The sequence below is a fragment of the Cyprinodon tularosa genome, unplaced genomic scaffold, assembly GCF_016077235.1.
Source record: "Cyprinodon tularosa strain WSP-4 unplaced genomic scaffold, ASM1607723v1 ctg1119, whole genome shotgun sequence".
Classification (NCBI taxonomy): Eukaryota; Metazoa; Chordata; class Actinopteri; order Cyprinodontiformes; family Cyprinodontidae; genus Cyprinodon; species Cyprinodon tularosa.
In genome coordinates this window covers 43534-50011 of record NW_024037915.1, presented here as the reverse complement: position 1 = coordinate 50011, position 6478 = coordinate 43534, and positions in this window count along the sequence as shown.

Genomic DNA, 6478 nt, shown 5'->3' with positions numbered 1-6478 from the left:
TGACCATCTAACCAGTTGACCATGTAATCAGTTGACCATCTACCCATCTGACCATGTAACCATCTAACCAGCTGACCATCTAACCAGTTGACCATCTAACCATCTAACCAGCTGACCATCTGATCATGTAACCATCTAACCAACTGACCATCTAACCAGTTGACCATGAAACCATCTAACCAGCTGACCATCTAACCATCTAACCAGTTGACCATCTAACCAGTTGACCATCTAACCATCTAACCAGTTGACCATCTAACCAGTTGACCATCTAACCAGCTGACCATTTGACCATCTAACCATCTAACCAGCTGACCATCTAACCAGTTGACCATCTAACCATCTAGCCAGTTGACCATCTAACCAGTTGACCATCTAACCAGCTGACCATCTGACCATCTAACCAGTTGACCATCTAACCACTTGACCATCTAACCATCTAACCAGTTGACCGTCTAACCAGTTGACCATCTAACCATCTAACCAGTTGACCATCTAACCAGCTGACCATCTGACCATGTAACCAGCTGACCAGCTAACCATCTGACCAGCTGACCATCTAACCATCTAACCAGTTGACCATCTGACCAGCTAACCATCTAACCAGCTGACCATCTGATCATGTAACTATCTAACCAACTGACCATCTAACCAGTTGACCATGAAACCATCTAACCAGCTAACCATCTAACCAGTTGACCATCTAACCAGTTGACCATCTAACCATCTAACAAGTTGACCATCTAACCAGTTGACCATCTAACCAGCTGACCATTTGACCATCTAACCATCTAACCAGCTGACCATCTAACCAGTTGACCATCTAACCATCTAGCCAGTTGACCATCTAACCAGTTGACCATCTAACCAGCTGACCATCTGACCATCTAACCAGTTGACCATCTAACCAGTTGACCATCTAACCATCTAACCAGTTGACCGTCTAACCAGTTGACCATCTAACCATCTAACCAGTTGACCATCTAACCAGCTGACCATCTGACCATCTAACCATGTAACCATGTAACCATGTAACCATGTAACCAGCTGACCATCTAACCATCTAACCAGTTGACCATCTAACCAGTTGACCATCTGAACATCTAACCATCTAACCAGTTGACCATCTAACCAGTTGACCATCTAACCATCTAACCAGTTGACCATCTAACCAGTTGACCATCTAACCATCTGACCATCTGACCATGTAACCATCTAACCAGTTGACCATCTAACCAGTTGACCATCTAACCAGTTGACCATGTAATCAGTTGACCATCTACCCATCTGACCATGTAACCATCTAACCAGCTGACCATCTAACCAGTTGACCATCTAACCATCTAACCAGCTGACCATCTGATCATGTAACCATCTAACCAACTGACCATCTAACCAGTTGACCATGAAACCATCTAACCAGCTGACCATCTAACCATCTAACCAGTTGACCATCTAACCAGTTGACCATCTAACCATCTAACCAGTTGACCATCTAACCAGTTGACCATCTAACCAGCTGACCATTTGACCATCTAACCATCTAACCAGCTGACCATCTAACCAGTTGACCATCTAACCATCTAGCCAGTTGACCATCTAACCAGTTGACCATCTAACCAGCTGACCATCTGACCATCTAACCAGTTGACCATCTAACCACTTGACCATCTAACCATCTAACCAGTTGACCGTCTAACCAGTTGACCATCTAACCATCTAACCAGTTGACCATCTGACCAGCTGACCATCTGACCATCTAACCATGTAACCATGTAACCATGTAACCAGCTGACCATCTAACCATCTAACCAGTTGACCATCTAACCAGTTGACCATCTGAACATCTAACCATCTAACCAGTTGACCATCTAACCAGTTGACCATCTAACCATCTAACCAGTTGACCATCTAACCAGTTGACCATCTAACCATCTGACCATCTGACCATGTAACCATCTAACCAGTTGACCATCTAACCAGTTGACCATCTAACCAGTTGACCATGTAATCAGTTGACCATCTACCCATCTGACCATGTAACCATCTAACCAGCTGACCATCTAACCAGTTGACCATCTAACCATCTAACCAGCTGACCATCTGATCATGTAACCATCTAACCAACTGACCATCTAACCAGTTGACCATGAAACCATCTAACCAGCTGACCATCTAACCATCTAACCAGTTGACCATCTAACCAGTTGACCATCTAACCATCTAACCAGTTGACCATCTAACCAGTTGACCATCTAACCAGCTGACCATTTGACCATCTAACCATCTAACCAGCTGACCATCTAACCAGTTGACCATCTAACCATCTAGCCAGTTGACCATCTAACCAGTTGACCATCTAACCAGCTGACCATCTGACCATCTAACCAGTTGACCATCTAACCACTTGACCATCTAACCATCTAACCAGTTGACCGTCTAACCAGTTGACCATCTAACCATCTAACCAGTTGACCATCTGACCAGCTGACCATCTGACCATCTAACCATGTAACAATGTAACCATGTAACCAGCTGACCATCTAACCATCTAACCAGTTGACCATCTGAACATCTAACCATCTAACCAGTTGACCATCTAACCAGTTGACCATCTAACCATCTAACCAGTTGACCATCTAACCAGTTGACCATCTAACCATGTGACCATCTGACCATGTAACCATCTAACCAGTTGACCATCTAACCAGTTGACCATCTAACCAGTTGACCATGTAATCAGTTGACCATGTAACCATCTAACCAGCTGACCATCTAACCAGTTGACCATCTAACCATCTAACCAGTTGACCATCTGACCATGTAACCATCTAACCAGTTGACCATCTAACCATCTGACCATCTGACCATGTAACCATCTAACCAGTTGACCATCTAACCAGTTGACCATCTAACCAGTTGACCATGTAATCAGTTGACCATGTAACCATCTAACCAGCTGACCATCTAACCATCTAACCAGTTGACCATCTAACCAGTTGACCATCTAACCATCTAACCAGTTGACCGTCTAACCAGTTGACCATCTAACCATCTAACCAGTTGACCATCTAACCAGCTGACCATCTGACCATCTAACCATGTAACCATGTAACCATGTAACCATGTAACCAGCTGACCATCTAACCATCTAACCAGTTGACCATCTAACCAGTTGACCATCTGAACATCTAACCATCTAACCAGTTGACCATCTAACCAGTTGACCATCTAACCATCTAACCAGTTGACCATCTAACCAGTTGACCATCTAACCATCTGACCATCTGACCATGTAACCATCTAACCAGTTGACCATCTAACCAGTTGACCATCTAACCAGTTGACCATGTAATCAGTTGACCATCTACCCATCTGACCATGTAACCATCTAACCAGCTGACCATCTAACCAGTTGACCATCTAACCATCTAACCAGCTGACCATCTGATCATGTAACCATCTAACCAACTGACCATCTAACCAGTTGACCATGAAACCATCTAACCAGCTGACCATCTAACCATCTAACCAGTTGACCATCTAACCAGTTGACCATCTAACCATCTAACCAGTTGACCATCTAACCAGTTGACCATCTAACCAGCTGACCATTTGACCATCTAACCATCTAACCAGCTGACCATCTAACCAGTTGACCATCTAACCATCTAGCCAGTTGACCATCTAACCAGTTGACCATCTAACCAGCTGACCATCTGACCATCTAACCAGTTGACCATCTAACCACTTGACCATCTAACCATCTAACCAGTTGACCGTCTAACCAGTTGACCATCTAACCATCTAACCAGTTGACCATCTGACCAGCTGACCATCTGACCATCTAACCATGTAACCATGTAACCATGTAACCAGCTGACCATCTAACCATCTAACCAGTTGACCATCTAACCAGTTGACCATCTGAACATCTAACCATCTAACCAGTTGACCATCTAACCAGTTGACCATCTAACCATCTAACCAGTTGACCATCTAACCAGTTGACCATCTAACCATCTGACCATCTGACCATGTAACCATCTAACCAGTTGACCATCTAACCAGTTGACCATCTAACCAGTTGACCATGTAATCAGTTGACCATCTACCCATCTGACCATGTAACCATCTAACCAGCTGACCATCTAACCAGTTGACCATCTAACCATCTAACCAGCTGACCATCTGATCATGTAACCATCTAACCAACTGACCATCTAACCAGTTGACCATGAAACCATCTAACCAGCTGACCATCTAACCATCTAACCAGTTGACCATCTAACCAGTTGACCATCTAACCATCTAACCAGTTGACCATCTAACCAGTTGACCATCTAACCAGCTGACCATTTGACCATCTAACCATCTAACCAGCTGACCATCTAACCAGTTGACCATCTAACCATCTAGCCAGTTGACCATCTAACCAGTTGACCATCTAACCAGCTGACCATCTGACCATCTAACCAGTTGACCATCTAACCACTTGACCATCTAACCATCTAACCAGTTGACCGTCTAACCAGTTGACCATCTAACCATCTAACCAGTTGACCATCTGACCAGCTGACCATCTGACCATCTAACCATGTAACCATGTAACCATGTAACCAGCTGACCATCTAACCATCTAACCAGTTGACCATCTGAACATCTAACCATCTAACCAGTTGACCATCTAACCAGTTGACCATCTAACCATCTAACCAGTTGACCATCTAACCAGTTGACCATCTAACCATGTGACCATCTGACCATGTAACCATCTAACCAGTTGACCATCTAACCAGTTGACCATCTAACCAGTTGACCATGTAATCAGTTGACCATGTAACCATCTAACCAGCTGACCATCTAACCAGTTGACCATCTAACCATCTAACCAGTTGACCATCTGACCATGTAACCATCTAACCAGTTGACCATCTAACCATCTGACCATCTGACCATGTAACCATCTAACCAGTTGACCATCTAACCAGTTGACCATCTAACCAGTTGACCATGTAATCAGTTGACCATGTAACCATCTAACCAGCTGACCATCTAACCATCTAACCAGTTGACCATCTGACCATGTAACCATCTAACCAGTTGACCATCTAACCAGTTGACCATGTAACCATCTGAAATCCATCCAACACGCTGCGGTTTTTGCAGACGATGCTTCTCCAGTCGGAGCAGGAAGGACTTTGAGGTTCTTCTCCACTCCAGATGTTTTCAGACGCTGATGTTCTGCTGGATCATGGAACGTTTTATTAATATTGATGATGCTCTACAGAAGGAATTATGAAAGGAGCAATGGAGATAAGAGATCAAATGAGGAAATGGAAATGTTTATTAATTTGTTATTAAACCTAATTAGGAGAAAGTTAAATGGAACAAAATGGGTGGTTCTTTGGACGACATGATGTGTTTGATGGAGTCCAACAGGAAGCTTCAGCAGGTCTCTAACTTCCAGGTGACGCCGTTTACCTGCAGGTGGCTTTTCCTGCTTTCAGCCAGATGACTTGCATTCTGTCAACAGGGAGAATCTGAGGTGTAATTAGCGGCTGCTGCAGCAGCAGATCTCCTCCTGATCCACAGGCTAACAAACACGCTTTCATTCTGATGGATCCATGGAAGCTCAGATCAAAGCTGGGCTCTATTGTTCCAGGAGCAGCTCTGGATGTTCTCTGATGAATAATGACCACAGCTCCTTAGCAGCAGGCTGTTGCTGCTGCTCTGCGGTCACTCGTGTTTAGGGACGGCTTTCTGACTTGCACATTTGGTCATGTTGTTTAAAAACTCAGCAGCCTTCCAGGCTGATCTCTCCAGCTTCCCTTGTCCTGTTGTGAAAGCAACAAAAATGCTCTCTGGCTTGTTTCTGTTCCCTTCAGGCACAAACAAAGGAGGAGGCGGAGCCTCCTCGTGTGGCTCTTTTGTCTTAGGCAGATTTATGGCTAATGCCACTTAGAAGTTCAAACTGCACACTTCAGGAGATATTTTACTGTCCACAGCTCTTCCTTTGCTGCAGCAGGTTTTTGCTGCTTTCTTGTTTGCGTGCTTTGGGTCCCTAATCAGAGAAAAGCTAGAACCCGTTCTGTCCTGAAAGGCCCCAAGGAAAGTCCTCCCAACAACATCTGAATGTTGATCAGTTTTACAAATGATGATCCGATGCAGCGACTACATAAAGTCAGAGGAACCAGATTCAGCAATAGACAACAGCTCCATCCGCCAGAGACCCACCGTCCAGAGGTCAATAACACCTGGAGGGGCGGAGCCCCAGAGCCATGCCTGATACCTGATTGCACAACAGGAAAATAGCAACGTGTTTGAAAAACAGGCCCAGAGAAACCTCACGGCCTCCAGGATGTTATAGGGACATTTTTCTCTGTGTTTTAGTGCTAATGTTCCAGTAGTCATAAAAATGCAGGATATACATATATATGTAAAATGATTTTATGACCAATTATCAGGGGCAAACTTT